The following is a 16,643-nucleotide window of genomic DNA, read 5'->3' on the forward strand; positions in this document are numbered from 1 at the left end:
TAATAGAGGAGAATTAGTCCTTCAATTGAATGGGGGAATACCTTGTGTTTAAGACTCAAGGGTGTTCTTCTCTAACAATGGAGAGGAAGCATGAAAAGCTTCTCTCAGTACAAAGTCAAACAGAGCCCCCACAATCAAACTCTAAGTTTGGTGTTGGGTGGCCACAGCCAAACTCTAAGTTTGGTGTTGAATCCCCACATTCAAAGTCTAAGTTTGGTGTTGGGAGTCTACAACATTGACCAGATCACCTTTGAGGCTCCATGAGAGCCCACTGTCAAGCTAGTGACATTAAAGGAGCGCTTATTGGGAGGCAACCCAATTTTTATTTATCTTATTTTATTTTTCTTTTATTGTTCTTTTATGTTTTATTAGGTTCATGATCATGAGGAGTCACAAAATAAATACTAAAATTAAAAACAAAATCAAAAAAATAGCAGAGGAAAAAGCACACCCTGGAGGAAGGTCTTATTGGCGTTTAAACGCTAGTAAGGAGCATCTGGCTGGTGTTCAACGCCAGAATAGAGCATGGATCTGGCGTTGAACGCCAGAAACAATCAACATCCTGGCGTTTAAACGCCAGGAATACACCCTGAGGAAAGCTGGCACTGAACGCCAGAAACAAGCATGGAACTGGCGTTCAACGCCAGAAACCAGCGGCAATTGGGCGTTGAACACCCAAAACAAGCATGAAGCTGGCATTCAATGCCAGAAACAAGCACCAATTTGGTGTTGAACGCCAGGATTGCATGCAGAGGGCGTTTTACACGCCTCATTGGTGCAATGATGTAAATACTTGACACCTCAGGATCTGTGGACCCCACAGGATCCCCACCAACCCTCTCTCTCTTTTCTTTACACAATCCAATAACTCTCTTCCCCATCACCTCTTCACCACTCACATCCATCCATCCTTCCCACCCAAACCCACCCTAAATGGCCGAAACACAAACCTCTCTCCTTCTCCTCCATATCTTTCTCTTCTTCTTCTATTCTTTCTTCTCTTGCTCGAGGGCGAGCAATATTCTAAGTTTGGTGTGGTAAAAGCATAGCTTTTTTTTGCTTTTCCATAACCATTGATGGAACCTAAGGCCAGAGAAACCTCAAAAAAAGAAAAAGAGAAATGGGAAGACAATTGCTTCCACCTCTGAGTCATGGGAGATGGAGAGATTCATCTCAAGAATCCATAACTCAGTAGTAAAGCATTTGACTGCAAATCAAGAAATCCCTGAGATACCTTAAGGGATACATTTTCCTCCACACTATTATTGGGAGCAACTAAGGATAGGAGCACTAAAATCACTAGGGATCAAGCAACAAAGGCAAGGAAGAGACATAGAGGCAAGAGAGCGCCACCATCACTAAGGTGGATTTATTCCTTGTTCTTATTTCTCTGTTTTTCAGTTTTTATGCTATATGTTTGTTTATGTTTTGTGTCTCTACTTCATGATCATTAGTATGTAGTAACTATGTCTTAAAGCTATGAATAATTCCATGAATCCTTCACCTTTCTTAAATGAAACATGTTTTTAATACAAAAGAACAAGAAGTACATGAGTTTCGAATTTATCCTTGAATTTAGTTTAATTATATTGATGTGATGACAATACTTTTTGTTTTCTGAATGAATGCTTGAACAGTGCATATTTTTTATCCTATTGTTTATGAATGTTAAAATTGTTGGCTCTTGAAAGAATGATGAACAAAGAGAAATGCTATTGATAATCTGAAAAATCATGAAATTGATTCTTGAAGCAAGAAAAAGCAGTGAATAGCAAAAGCTTGCGGAAAAAAAAGTGGCGAAAAAATAATAGAAGGAAAAAGAAAAAGCAAGCAGAAAAAGCCAATAGCCCTTAAAACCAAAAGGCAAGGGTAAAAAGGATCCAAGGCTTTGAGCATCAATGGATAGGAGGGCCCAAGGAAATAAAATCCAGGCCTAAGCGGCTAAATCAAGCTGTCCCTAACCATGTGCTTGTGGCATGCAGGTCCAAGTGAAAAGCTTGAGACTGAGTGGTTAAAGTCGTGATCCAAAGCAAAAAGAGTGTGCTTAAGAGCTCTGGACACCTCTAACTGGGGACTTTAGCAAAGCTGAGTCACAATCTGAAAAGGTTCACCCAGTCATGTGTCTGTGGCATTTATGTATCCGGTGGTAATACTGGAAAACAAAGTGCTTAGGGCCACGGCCAAGACTCATAAAAGTAGCTTTTTTTAAGAATCAACAAACTTAACTAGGAGAATCAAAAACACTATCTGAAATTCTAAGTTCCTAGAGATGCCGATCATTCTAAACTTCAAGGGATAAAGTGAGATGTCAAAACTGTTCAGAAGCAAAAAGCTACAAGTCCCGTTCATCTAATTAGAATTAATATTCATTGATATTCTGAGCTTTATAGTATATTCTCTTCTTTTTATCCTATTAGATTTTCAGTTGCTTGGGGACAAGCAACAATTTAAGTTTGGTGTTGTGATGAGCGGATAATTTATACGCTTTTTGGCATTATTTTTAGGCAATTTTTAGTAGGATCTAGCTACTTTTAGGGATATTTTCATTAGTTTTTATGATAAATTCACATTTCTGGACTTTACTATGAGTTTGTGTGTTTTTCTGTGATTTCAGGTAATTTCTGGCTGAAATTGAGGGACCTGAGCAAAACTCTGATAGAAGGCTAACAAAGGACTGCTGATGCTGTTGGATTCTGACCTCCCTGCACTCGAAATAAATTTTCTGGAGGAACAGAACTCTAAATGGCACGCTCTCAACGGCATTGGAAATTAGACATCCAGAGCGTTCCAGCAATATATAATAGTTCATACTTTATTTGAGATTAGATGATGTAAACTGGCGCTCAACGCCAGTTCCATGTTGCATTCTAGAGTCAAACGCCAGAAACACGTCACGAACTAGAGTTGAACGCCAAAAACACGTTACAACTTGGCGTTCAACTCCAAAAGAAGCCTCTGCACGTGTAGAACTCAAGCTCAGCCCAAGCACACACCAAGTGGGTCCCGGAAGTGGATTTCTACATCAATTACTTACTTCTATAAACCCTAGTAGCTAGTCTAGTATAAATAGGACATTTTACTATTGTATTAGACATCTTTGGTCTCGGTTTTATTCCATTATTCATCTGAGGAGACTATTGATCTCATTTTGGGGGCTGGCCATTTGGCCATGCCTGGAACTTCATCACTTATGTATTTTCAACGGTGGAGTTTCTACACACCATAGATTAAGGGTGTGGAGCTCTGCTATACCTCAAGTTTTAATGCAATTACTACTATTTTCTATTCAATTCAGTTTATTCCTGTTCTAAGATATTCGTTGCACTTAACCATGACAAATGTGATGATCCGTGACACTCATCATCATTCTCACCTATGAACGCGTGACTAACAACCACTTCCGTTCTACCTCAGACCGAACGCATATCTCTTAGATTCCTTAATCAGAATCTTCGTGGTATAAGCTAGAATTGATGGCGGCATTTATGAGAATCCAGAAAGTCTAAATCTTGTCTGAGGTATTCCGAGTAGGATTCAGGGATTGAATGACTGTGACGAGCTTCAAACTCACGATTGTTGGGCGTGATGACAAACGCAAAAGAATCAAGGGATTCTATTCCGGCATGATCGAGAACCGACAAATGATTAGCCGTGCTGTGACAGAGTATTTGGACCATTTTCACTGAGAGAATGGGATGTAGCCATTGACAACGGTGAGGCCTTACATACAGCTTGCCATGGAACGGAATAAGAAGGATTGGATGAAGGTAGTAGGAAAGCAGAGATTCAAAAGGAGCACAGCATCTTCATACGCCTATCTGAAATTCCCATCAATGATTTACATAAGTATTTCTATCTTTATTTTCTGTTTATTTATTATTATTATTCGAAAACTCCATAACCATATATTATTCGCCTAACTGAGAATTTCAAGATGACCATAGCTTGCTTCATACCAACAATCTCCGTGGAATCGACCCTTACTCACGTAAGGTTTATTACTTGGACGACCCAGTGCACTTGCTGGTTAGTTGTGTGAAGTTGTGAAGAAAGTGCTGAGTTATAAACGCACATACCAAGATGAATACCATTATTAGAGATCACAATTTCGTGCATCAAGTTTTAGGCGCCGTTGCCGGGGATTGTTCGAGTTTGGACAACTGACGGTTCATCTTGTTGCTCAGATTTGGTATTTTTCTTTTCATTTATTTTCAAAAAATTTTTTTTACTTCTGTTTTCGAAAAATTTTCAAAATTTTTAAGAATGGATTCTAGAGTTTCATGTAACATGTTGAAGCCTGGCTGGCTGTAAAGCCATATCCAAATCCTTTTGAAATGAGACTTCAACTAATCACCTCAATGCATGTAATGCCATCCTAAAGCTGGCTGGCTTATAAGCCATGTCCAACCCTTGGATTGGAGCTTTAGGCTAACATTGAAAGATTCCTGGAATTCTTCTAAAAAATTTTTGAAATTCTTATTTTCTTTTTCCTATATGTTTTTAGAAAAAAAAATCATAAAAACATAAAAACCAAAAATATTTTGTCATTCTTGTTTAATTCTTGTGTCATTTTTTAAGTTTGGTGTCAATTGCATATTCATCTTGTTCTTGCATTTTTCGAAAATTCATGCATTCATAGTGTTCTTCATGATCTTCAAGTTGTTCTTGGTAAGTCTTCTTGTTTGATCTTTAAATTTTCTTGTTTTGTGTTGTATGATGTTTTTCATGTGCTTGTTGGCATTCATAGTGTCTAAACATGAAAGATTTCTAAGTTTGGTATCTTGCATGTTTTCTTTGCATAAAAAAACATGTTCTTGATGTTCATCATGATATTCAAAGTGTTCTTGGTGTTCATCTTGACATTCATAGTGTTCTTGCATGCATCATGTGTTTTGATCCAAAAATTTTCATGTTTTGGGTCATTTTTATGTTTTTCCCTCTCATCATTAAAAAATTCAAAAATAAAAAATATCTTTTCCTTAATTTGCTCATAATTTTCGAAAATTTGAGTTGACTTAGTCAAAAAAATTTTAAAACTTAGCTATTTCTTATAAGTCAAGTCAAATTTTCAAATTTAAAAATTCTATTTTTTCAAAATCTTTTTCAAAAGTCAAATCTTTTTCATTTTTCTTTTATTATTTTCAAAAATATTCTTAAATTGATTTTCAAAATCTTTTTCTTATCTTTATCTCAAAATTGAAACTTTACTAACAATTAATATAATTGATTCAAAAATTTTAAGTTTGTTAGTTTCTTGTTAATAAAGGTTCAATCTTTAAATTCTAGAATCGTATCTTTTAGTTTCTTGTTAGTCAAGTAATCAATTTTAATTTTAAAAATGAAATCTTTTCCAACCATATCTTTTTAAATCATATCTTTTTATCATATCTTTTTAAATTTTATCTTTTTCAAAAATTTGATTTCAAAATATCTTCTTATCTTCTTATCTTTTCAAAATTAATTTTCAAATCTTTTTCAACTAACTAATTGACTTTTTATTTGTTTCTTATCTTTTTCAAAACTACCTAACTAATTTTCCTATCAATTTTTCGAAAATATCTCATCCTTTTTTCAAAATTCTTTTTAATTAAGTAATTGTTTTAAATTTAAATTTTAATTTTATTTTCCCTTTAATTTTCGAAAATCATTAACTCCTTTTCAAAAATTATTTTCGAAAACTTCTCTCTCTCATCTTAGTATATTTATTTATTCATTTACTAACACTTCTCTTCATCTCAAATCTCTGCTCCTATCCTCACCCTTGTGTTTGGATTATTCATTCTTCTTCACTCTTATTCCCTTTCTTCTTCTACTAACATAAAGGAATCTCTATATTGTGACATAGAGGATTCCTCTTCCTTTTCTATTCTCTTCTTTCTCATATGAGCAGGAACAAGGAAAAATGCATTCTTGTTGAAGCTGATCCTGAACCTGAAAGGACTCTGAAGAGGAAACTAAGAGAAGCTAAACTACAACAATCTAGAGACAACCTTACTGAAATTTTCGAACAAGAAAAGGATATGGCAGCCGAACCCAACAACAATAATGCAAGGAGGATGCTTGGTGATTATACTACACCAACTTCCAAGTTTGATGGAAGGAGCATCTCAATTCCTACCATTGGAGCAAACAATTTTGAGCTAAAACCTCAACTAGTTGCTCTAATGCAACAAAACTGCAAGTTTCATGGGCTTCCATCAGAAGATCCCTACCAGTTGTTAACTGAGTTCTTGCAGATATGTGAGACTGTTAAGACTAATGGAGTAGATCCTGAAGTCTACAGGCTCATGCTTTTCCCTTTTGCTGTAAGAGATAGAGCTAGAACATGGTTGGACTCACAACCTAAGGATAGCTTGGATTCTTGGGATAAGCTGGTCACGGCCTTCTTAGTTAAATTCTTTCCTCCTCAAAAGCTGACAAGCTTAGAGTGGACATTCAAACCTTCAAGCAAAAAGATGGTGAGTCCCTCTATGAAGCTTGGGAAAGATACAAGCAGATGACCAAAAAGTGTCCTTCTGACATGTTTTCAGAATGGACTATGATAGATATATTCTATTATGGTCTGTCTGAGTTCTCTAAGATGTCACTGGACCATTCTACAGGTGGATCCATTCACCTAAAGAAAACACCTGCAGAAGCTCAGGAACTTATTGAAATGGTTGGAAATAACCAATTCATATACAGTTTTGAGAGGAATTCCGTGAATAATGGGATGCGTCAGAGGAAGGGAGTTCTTGAAATTGATGCTCTGAATTCCATATTGGCTCAGAACAAAATGTTGACTCAGAAAGTCAACATGATTTCTCAAAGTCTGAATGGATGGCAAAATGCATCCAACAGCACTAAAGAGGCATCTTCTGAAGAAGAAGCTTATGATCCTGAAAACCCTGCAATGGCAGAGGTAAATTACATGGGGGAAGCCTTTGGCAACACCTATAACCCCTCATGGAGAAATCATCCAAATTTCTCATGGAAGGATCAACAAAAGCCTCAACAAGGCCTTAATAATGGTGGAAGAAACAGGTTTAGCAATAGCAAGCCTTTTCCATCATCTTCTCAACAACAGACAAAGAATTCTGAGCAGAGCACCTTTAACTTAGCAAATATAGTCTCTAATCTGTCTAAGGCCACTTTAAGTTTCATGAGTGAAACAAGGTCCTCCATCAGAAATTTGGAGGCACAAGTGGGCCAGCTGAGTAAGAAAGTCACTGAAACTCCTCCTAGTACTCTCCCAAGCACTACTGAAGAGAATCCAAAAAGAGAGTGCAAGGCCATTGACATAATCAACATGACCAAACCTAGAGAGGAAGGAGAGGACGTGAATCCCAATGTGGAAGACCTCAGGGGACGTCTCTCAAGCAAGAAGGAGTTCCTTATTGAGGACTTAAAGGAATCTGAAGGTCATATAGAGACCATAGAGATCCCATTAAACTTCCTTCTGCCATTCATGAGCTCTGAAAACTATTCTTCCTCTAAAGAGGATGAAGATGTAACTGGAGAGCAAGTTGCTCAATATCCAGGAGCTATCATGAAGCTGAATGCCAAGTTGTTTGGTAATGAGACTTGGGAAGATGAACTTCCCTTGTTCATTGGTGAACTAGATACATGGGTTCAGCAAACTTTACCTCAAAAGAAACAAGATCCTGGTAAATTCTTAATACCCTGTACCATAGGCACTATGACCTTTGAAAAGGCTTTGTGTGACCTAGGGTCAGGCATAAATCTTATGCCACTCTCTATAATGGAGAAGCTGGGGATCATTAAGGTACAGCCTACCATATTCTCATTGCAAATGGCAGACAAGTCAGTAAGACAAACTTATGGATTGGTAGAGGACATGTTGGTAAAGGTTGAAGGCCTTTACATCCCTGCTGATTTTATAATCTTAGACACTAGGAAGGAGGGGGATGAATGCATCATCCTTGGAAGACCTTTCCTAGCCACATCAGGAGCTGTGATAGATGTTAATAGAGGAGAATTAGTCCTTCAATTGAATGGAGACTACCTTGTGTTTAAGACTCAAGGGTGTTCTTCTTTAACAATGGAGAGGAAGCATGAAAAGCTTCTCTCAGTACAAAGTCAAACAGAGCCCCTACAATCAAACTCTAAGTTTGGTGTTGGGTGGCCACAGCCAAACTCTAAGTTTGGTGTTGAATCCCCACATTCAAACTCTAAGTTTGGTGTTGGGAGTCTACAACATTGACCTGATCACCTTTGAGGCTCCATGAGAGCCCACTGTCAAGCTAGTGACATTAAAGGAGCGCTTATTGGGAGGCCACCCAATTTTTATTTATCTTATTTTATTTTTCTTTTATTGTTCTTTTATGTTTTATTAGGTTCATGATCATGAGGAGTCACAAAATAAATACTAAAATTAAAAACAAAATAAAAAAAATAGCAGAAGAAAAAGCACACCCTGGAGGAAGGTCTTACTGGCATTTAAACGCTAGTAAGGAGCATCTGGCTGGCATTCAACGCCAGGACAGAGCATGGATCTGGTGTTGAATGCCAGAAACAAGCAACATCCTGGCGTTTAAACGCCAGGAATACACCCTGAGGAAAGCTGGCGCTGAACGCCAGAAACAAGCATAGAACTGGCGTTCAACACCAGAAACATGCTGCAATTGGGCATTGAACGACCAAAACAAGCATGAAGCTGGCGTTCAACACCAGAAACAAGCACCAATTTGGCGTTGAACGCCAAGATTGCATGCAGAGGGCATTTTACACGCCTCATTGGTGCAAGGATGTAAATCTTTGACACCTTAGGATCTGTGGACCCCATAGGATTCCCACCAACCCTCTCTCTCTCTTCTTTACACAATCCAATAACTCTCTTCCCCATCACCTCTTCACCACTCACATCCCTCCATCCTTCCCACCCAAACCCACCCTAAATGGCCGAAACACAAACCTCTCTCCCTCTCTTCCATATCTTTCTCTTCTTCTTCTATTCTTTTTTCTCTTGCTCGAGGGCGAGCAATATTCTAAGTTTGTTGTGATAAAAGCATAGCTTTTTTTTTGCTTTTCCATAACCATTGATGGCACCTAAGGCCAGAGAAACTCAAAAAAAAAAGAGAGAAAAGGGAAGACAATTGCTTCCACCTCTGAGTCATGGGAGATGGAGAGATTTATCTCAAGAATCCATAGCTCAGTAGTAAAGCATTTGACTGCAAATCAAGAAATCCCTGAGATACCACAAGGGATACATTTTCCTCCACCCTATTATTGGGAGCAACTAAGGATAGGAGCACCAAAATCACTAGGAATCAAGCAACAAAGGCAAGGAAGAGACATAGAGGCAAGAGAGCGCCACCATCACTAAGGTGGATTCATTCCTTGTTCTTATTTCTCTGTTTTTCGGTTTTTATGCTATATGTTTGTTTATGTTTTGTGTCTCTACTTCATGATCATTAGTATGTAGTAACTATGTCTTAAAGCTATGAATAATTCCATGAATCCTTCACCTTTCTTAAATGAAACATGTTTTTAATACAAAAGAACAAGAAGTACATGAGTTTCGAATTTATCCTTGAATTTAGTTTAATTATATTGATGTGGTGACAATACTTTTTGTTTTTTGAATGAATGCTTGAACAGTGCATATTTTTGATCTTGTGTTTTATGAATGTTAAAATGGTTGGCTCTTGAAAGAATGATGAACAAAGAGAAATGCTATTGATAATCTGAAAAATCATGAAATTGATTTTGAAGCAAGACAAAGCAATGAATAGCAAAAGCTTGCGAAAAAAAAGTGGCGAAAAAATAATAGAAGGAAAAAGAAAAAGCAAGCAGAAAAAGCCAATAACCCTTAAAACTAAAAGGCAAGGGTAAAAAGGATCCAAGGCTTTGAGCATCAATGGATAGGAGGGCCCAAGGAAATAAAATCCAGGGCTAAGCGGCTAAATCAAGCTGTCCCTAACCATGTGCTTGTGGCATGCAGGTCCAAGTGAAAAGCTTGAGACTGAGTGGTTAAAGTCGTGATCCAAAGCAAAAAGAGTGTGCTTAAGAGCTCTGGACACCTCTAACTGGGGACTTTAGCAAAGCTGAGTCACAATCTGAAAAGGTTCACCTAGTCATGTGTCTGTGGCATTTATGTATCCGGTGGTAATACTGGAAAACAAAGTGCTTAGGGCCACGACCAAAACTCATAAAAGTAGCTGTGTTCAAGAATCAACAAACTTAACTAGGAGAATCAATAACACTATCTGAAATTCTAAGTTCCTAGAGATGCCAATCATTCTAAGGAGCACAACATCTTCATACGCCTATCTGAAATTCCTATCAATGATTTACATAAGTATTTCTATCTTTATTTTCTGTTTATTTATTATTATTATTCGAAAACTCCATAACCATATATTATTCGCCTAACTGAGAATTTCAAGATGACCATAGCTTGCTTCATACCAACAATCTCCGTGGGATCGACCCTTACTCACGTAAGGTTTATTACTTGGACGACCCAGTGCACTTGCTGGTTAGTTGTGCGAAGTTGTGAAGAAAGTGCTGAGTAATAAACGCGCATACCAAGTTGAATGCCATTATTAGAGATCACAATTTCATGCATCAAAATCCAATAGTATATCAGGCTTTACTTTTTCTATTTTATTAATGAGAAGCTCAAAGTGAATTTGAAAATAAATTTAAAGAAATCAAAAAGCAAGAAAAATTAAAAATAAAAATAGAATCATACACACATGATATTCTTTCAAATCAAATTCTTCTAAGAATCATTCGTGATGGAAGCTATTCTGTGGATCCAATAGCGGCGTGGTCTCCATCGTTATTCTGCTTCATTCTGTCTTTCTCTCTCTCCCTTAATCCTCTCTTCTCTATGACGTCGCCAAAGAAGTCTTCCCCTATAGACATCATCTATTCTTCACTGCCGAGAGTTGTATTTCTCTCATCTTCTCTTCTCGTTTTCTAAATTTTTCCTTTCTCAGTTATTTAGATTTCGGGATGAAACATGTGAACATACAAAATTACAAACACATGAGAATAAGAGAGAGAATGAATAGTTTTAAACTGATTTCAAAATGTTTTAAATTTGAATTCAATTAAAATTCCCGCCTAACGCTTTGTTTATAGAACGTTTTGAATTTTCATTATTTTATTAATTTTTAATGTTGTGCCACATGTTTATCATAGGAAGCTCCACTTGTCAATTATACAAACTGCCACTTGTCAAACAACTAACCTATTACTACTCTCTTATTATATATTAATAGATAGATAGATGGGGCTAGGGTCAAGGTAAGGATGCATATGGTCAAGTGAGCTTGAAATTTGAATCTTCGATTAACTTAACCTCTCACCTAACCTATGACAACCTATTCAATTCTAAAGCAAATCTAACTACCCATTCTTCACTTTTTCACACACTCATGCACTCTTTTCACTTCACTACACATATGCATTGGTTATTATTACTTTACTTTGGGGCATTTTGTCCCCTTTTTATTGGTTTTTTTTCTTTTTCTTTTCTCTTTATATTTTTTTTCTTTTTCTACATTTCTTTTCTTTTTTTTTTCCTTTTTATTTTCTTTTTGATGAATTATAAACAAAGATACTAATTCATATGGTTTAAACATTTAATGCATGAGTATGTACCCAATTTTCAATCTTTTTAATAGGAATACAAAAATACTCTTTTATCCCTACCCAATGTTCCCAAACTTCCCAAACTTGAATGATAACACCCTCACTAGCCTAAGCTAATCAAAGATCCAAACAAGGGACATTTATTATTTTTCGCTTAAGGCTTGTAATGTGCTAAAATTAAGAACAAATAGGTTTAGCATATGCTCAAAGTTGGCTAACAATGGAAGATAAAAGGTAGGCTATTTGGGTAAGTGAGCTATTTGAAATAATGGCCTCAATCATATAAGTGCATGTATATACAAAATAATGGATATATAGAATCAAACAAATCAAAGATTACAATCATAGAAAGAGAATAATGCACACAAGAATGAAAATAAGTGGTTATATAATGTAACCACACAATTAAGGCTCAAATCTCACATGTTTGTGTTCTTAGCTCAAAAACATGTTCCACAATGTATAGTTCAAGCAAGTTCCAATTTTTTTAAAATCAATTGGGGGTTGCCCTATAGATAAATTCCTTGGACATTTTATCATTTTGACTAAGCTTATTTTATATATATATATGCAAACTAAGAAAATGCAACCAAAATTCTAAAAGACCTAAAAATAAAATGCAAAAGTGTTGGGATTAGAAAAATTTTACCCATAAACGCCAAGTGGTCAGGCGACCTCACCACACTTAAAAGTTTGCACCGTCCTCAGTGCATTCAAAGATGAGCAAGGGGGTATGGTGACTTTCCCAATTGCCACTTTCAGCTGGTGGATCAAATAGCTACTTCGTGTTCTTTCTTTCCGCTTTCGTTTTTGCTTATGATGACTCATCCTGAGAATAGAAAATAGCATAGTAAGATGAGAAAATACAAAAGCAAAGAAGCATATATTGTTGGAATGAGGTAAGAACCATTAGAATGGAGTGAGTGAGTTAGTGTGACATTGATGAAAAATAGGTGTGTGAGTTCTAAGTTTGTATGCGGTTTGGAACACACACACTGATATTAAAATTTATGTCACAAGTATACAAAAGAAGCATGCACTTCACTCATTCTAGTGTGCTTGAGATACTTCAAAGAGAACTTGTAGGTTAAGACAACCAAGTAGTGAAGAAGCATAAAAGCATTCAAGCAACACTCAAGCAATTGTGAATTGGATAATGAATGGACATTGATTGATGTGTAAGTAAGCTTAGTGAACCAAATGAAATATAAAGCTCACACATCAAACAATGACGTATTTTTAAGTTTTTTTGCAACACCTAAGTGACATAGAGGTAGAAGACATGGGTGCTATGGAACTTAGGCAAAAAGAAGATAGAAGTGAAAATTAATCACATAGCAAGCATGGTCCACAAAGCTTAGGAAGCTAAAAAATATGTCATTAAGTAAGCTTTCGATCCAATTTCACAATTTCGAAATCTCAATGCATGAAATAGGTGATGTAAATAAGGGTCAATCATAAGAAGCATCACCTAACAAAAAATGCATTGTTAAAACACAGTTGCCTAACAATGGATGGTGAATGCATGATGGCCAAAACATGCAATTCAAAAGAGTTAAGACGCCGAAGGCAATGTCATATTTACTTGGTATTCAAAAATGTTAAACATGAAAAACTCAAAACCAAGTAACAAATTGTAGCCTCAATAAAAGATCTAACAATGAAGATTAAAAACAGTTATGCTAAAATAGCATTCAGTTAATAATAAGCAACAATAAATAGCAAACAAAAATAATAATCCAACACTTATCATGAAAGAAATAGAAAATTAAATGGAAATTAAACTAACTAACTAACTAAAAGAAATGGTGATAAATGGTGTTTGGTAGTGTTAGATGATTGTTGAAGGGTGGAATGAAAAGAAGAGAAGAGAGAAGAAGAAAAGAAGAGTGGTGAAACAGGGCATCCCACGCCTACGCGTGGAGTGACGTGTAAGCGTGGTGAGGTGAAAGGGGATCGACGCGTACGCATGGGTCATGTGTACGTGTGATGGACAAATCAGGGAGGCGACGCGTACGCGTAGGATGACGCGTATGCGTGGGTGAATTTTGTGCTAAAGGCACAATTCCAGTACAAAACGCGTACACATGGGCGAGGCGTACGCATGGAAAGTCGAAAAACTTGGGGTCACGCGTACGCATGGGTGACGTGTACGCGTGGCATGGTACTTTGTTTTTCAAAATTTTTCCATGTTCTTGCACCAAACCAAGCATTCCAAACCTCCAAACAGCTACCAAAATACCATAAAACCTTATTTAACATACTAGACTATTAACTAAATCAAACGAACTAAACAAAACATGAAATTAAACTACTTTTACCAATATGTACAAAAGAGAAAAATGAAAAGATATTACCATGGTGGGGTGTCTCCCACCTAGCACTTTTATTTATTGTCCTTAAGTTGGACTTATGGGGAGCTCTTCATCAAGGTGGCTTGTGCTTGAATCCATCCTTGAACATCCACCAATGCTTGGACTTCCAATAAGCTCCATCATTCAGAATTAATGTCTCCAAGCTTTGATGGAGTTCTTCATAAATCTTGAGCTCCCAAAGTTGATCCACATTTTGTAATCCGGGATCCCATTCTTTGTTTTCATACCCGTCTTCAAGTTGATCATAATAATTTCCTCCGGGTGGTAAGAAGGTCGAATTCTCACTTAGGCACCAAATTATCCTCCTAGACCCATCCATTTGAGCACTACACCAATCCATGCTCTTAAATTTTGAGCTTCCAACCATAATGAGCCTAGATTTACACTGCTAACCACTAAACATCCTTCTCTTACACTTAATTCCACAAAGTGTCCTAAGTTGGCCCTCCGTTTCAAGCGAACCAAATTCAAGTGGGATAATAGAGCTAAGAGTAATTAGTTTTACCCACTCAAATAAAGAATTGGATGGTGACTTAGGTAGAGAAGTACCCAACAGTCTTGATAAAGTACGTTCCACTCCCGTCCATCCTCTTCTAGAGGCTTCTACCATTTGACAAGGTTATTCAAGCTCTACCTCTTGCCAAGTTTCCTCAAGTTCAAGTTCTTCTTTACTAATTTCTTCTAGCTCTTCCCCCTCACTCAAATCATAAATAGGAGGTTTAGTGAAATCTACCTCATCATCAATTCCAAGTTCAATGTGGAAGGATTCATTAAACTGAAAAGGATCATATGTTGATGCAGAATCATCATAGATGGGGGAACTTGGTGCTAGCCCCATTTCTTCCAATTCTTCAATCACATTGTGCCTTGGAGGTTTGTGCACTATTCTCCTTAACATCACTTTCAAACTCCATGGAATAAGGCTCTTCAACTCTAGATTCCTCCTTGCATCCAACATCTCCTAAATCTTCAACCACTACTTCCTCTTGTTCAATAATCTTTACCTCCTCCTCTTGTTGCACTTCTTGCTTCAACCTCTCTTCTTCACATTGAAGCTCCAAAATCTCCTTCTTATTGTGCTCCTCAACTAATCCCTCACATCTAACGATAAGGGTGTCTTGGATATTTGAGCACAATAACTCCAATTGGCTCATCATTTTGGTTAAGTTAGCCAAGACATCCCCTTGCTTTTGGCAACGAGCTAGAAGCTCTTGTTGCTCTTGCCTTAGAGGTTGGAGAGATTGGTCCATTAAAGATGGTGGTGGAAGAGAGGGTTCATTATTTGAAGAAAATGTATTATAGTTGGAAGGTGGTTCATATTGGTGAAAGTCTTGAGGTGGTGTATATGGAATTTGTAGTTCTTGGGAGTATTGGTGTTGGAATGGTGGTGGCTTTAGATATGGTTCATATGGTGGTTGGTATGGTGGGTATGGGTTAGGGTCATATGGGAGTGAATGGTGGTATGAGGCTTGTGAGTGAGGTTGACAATAATGTTGAGGGTTTGGTTCATAATTATGTACATTGTGGGGTAGATTGTAACCATGAGAGATTGGAGGAGGTTGTTGCCATGAAAATTGACCATAAACATGTGGCTCCTCCCTAATTTGATATCCATTCCCACAATGTGGTTCCTCATTGAAGCTTTCATTCCCTACAACATGATTGTAACCAAACTCATAGCCAAAGGATGAGAATTCATATTGAAAGAGAAAATAAAAACAAAAGTTAACAAGAAACAAAGAAAGTAAAGTCCTACAACTAGCAACAACTAACAAAAAAGTAAAAGGCAAACATATTCATAATATTCACATATATACAATAGCTGATAACATAACACCATTGCAATTCCCCGGCAACGGTGCCAAAAACTTGAATGAGCATAACCGTTGGCTAAGAATTTTCTTCTCAGTTGGAGGAAATAACTTCGTTGCAAGTATAGTTCCCAACCGACAAGCAATTCTCAATCAAAGTTTTAATGTTGGTTGTCACACGTACAAACTCCAATGAAAATTAACCGAAGTATTCAAACCTCGGGTCATCTCACAAGGAATTTCAATGAAGTGATCAATTATTGGCTATGAAGGAAGATGGGGGGTTTGATTTGGTAAAAGGGGCAAGAACATAAATGAGTAAGAAATTAAAGCAAGCAATTAAAGAAAGCAATTAATAAAGAGAGACATTCATGGCAAGGGTTGAGAACTAAGGCTTTCTATCCTAGTCACTAATCATAACAATAATTAACAAGAGCTTATCTTATTTCATCATCCCCAACAATGGAAGAAGGTGCAATATTATCTTCCCACGAGAGAAAGTCAAATAAGACTAGTTAATCTCAATCCAAAAGTCCTAATCAACTTACTAATTGAATTAGCTAGAGATTAGAGTCAATGGAAACAATATTAACTAAAAACTCTAAATTACTGATAAACCACTATTTTATGGTTTATCTTGTGCTCAATTGAGTGGTTTTTATCAACTATTTACTCACTTATTCATACAATTCGCATGTTTTACATTTTCCTTCCTGATTTTATGCTATGATTGAAAACATGCTTCTTTGATCTTATATTTGCTTATTATTAATCCTCTCTTATTACCATTAGATGCCTTGATATGTGTGTTAAGTGTTTTCAGATATTATAAAGGCAGGAATGGCTCAGAGGA

General features: G+C 36.8%; 1 non-coding gene across 1 annotated transcript; it reads right to left on the bottom strand.

Annotated features, from left to right (window-relative positions):
* Nucleotides 1-6,418: 6,418 nt before the first annotated feature.
* Nucleotides 6,419-6,522, bottom strand: LOC112763079 (small nucleolar RNA R71). Its single transcript, XR_003182817.1, has one exon. It is a non-coding gene; the product is annotated as a small nucleolar RNA R71 (small nucleolar RNA).
* Nucleotides 6,523-16,643: the final 10,121 nt, after the last annotated feature.

The sequence above is a fragment of the Arachis hypogaea genome, chromosome 2 (assembly GCF_003086295.3).
Source record: "Arachis hypogaea cultivar Tifrunner chromosome 2, arahy.Tifrunner.gnm2.J5K5, whole genome shotgun sequence".
Lineage (NCBI taxonomy): Eukaryota > Viridiplantae > Streptophyta > Magnoliopsida > Fabales > Fabaceae > Arachis > Arachis hypogaea.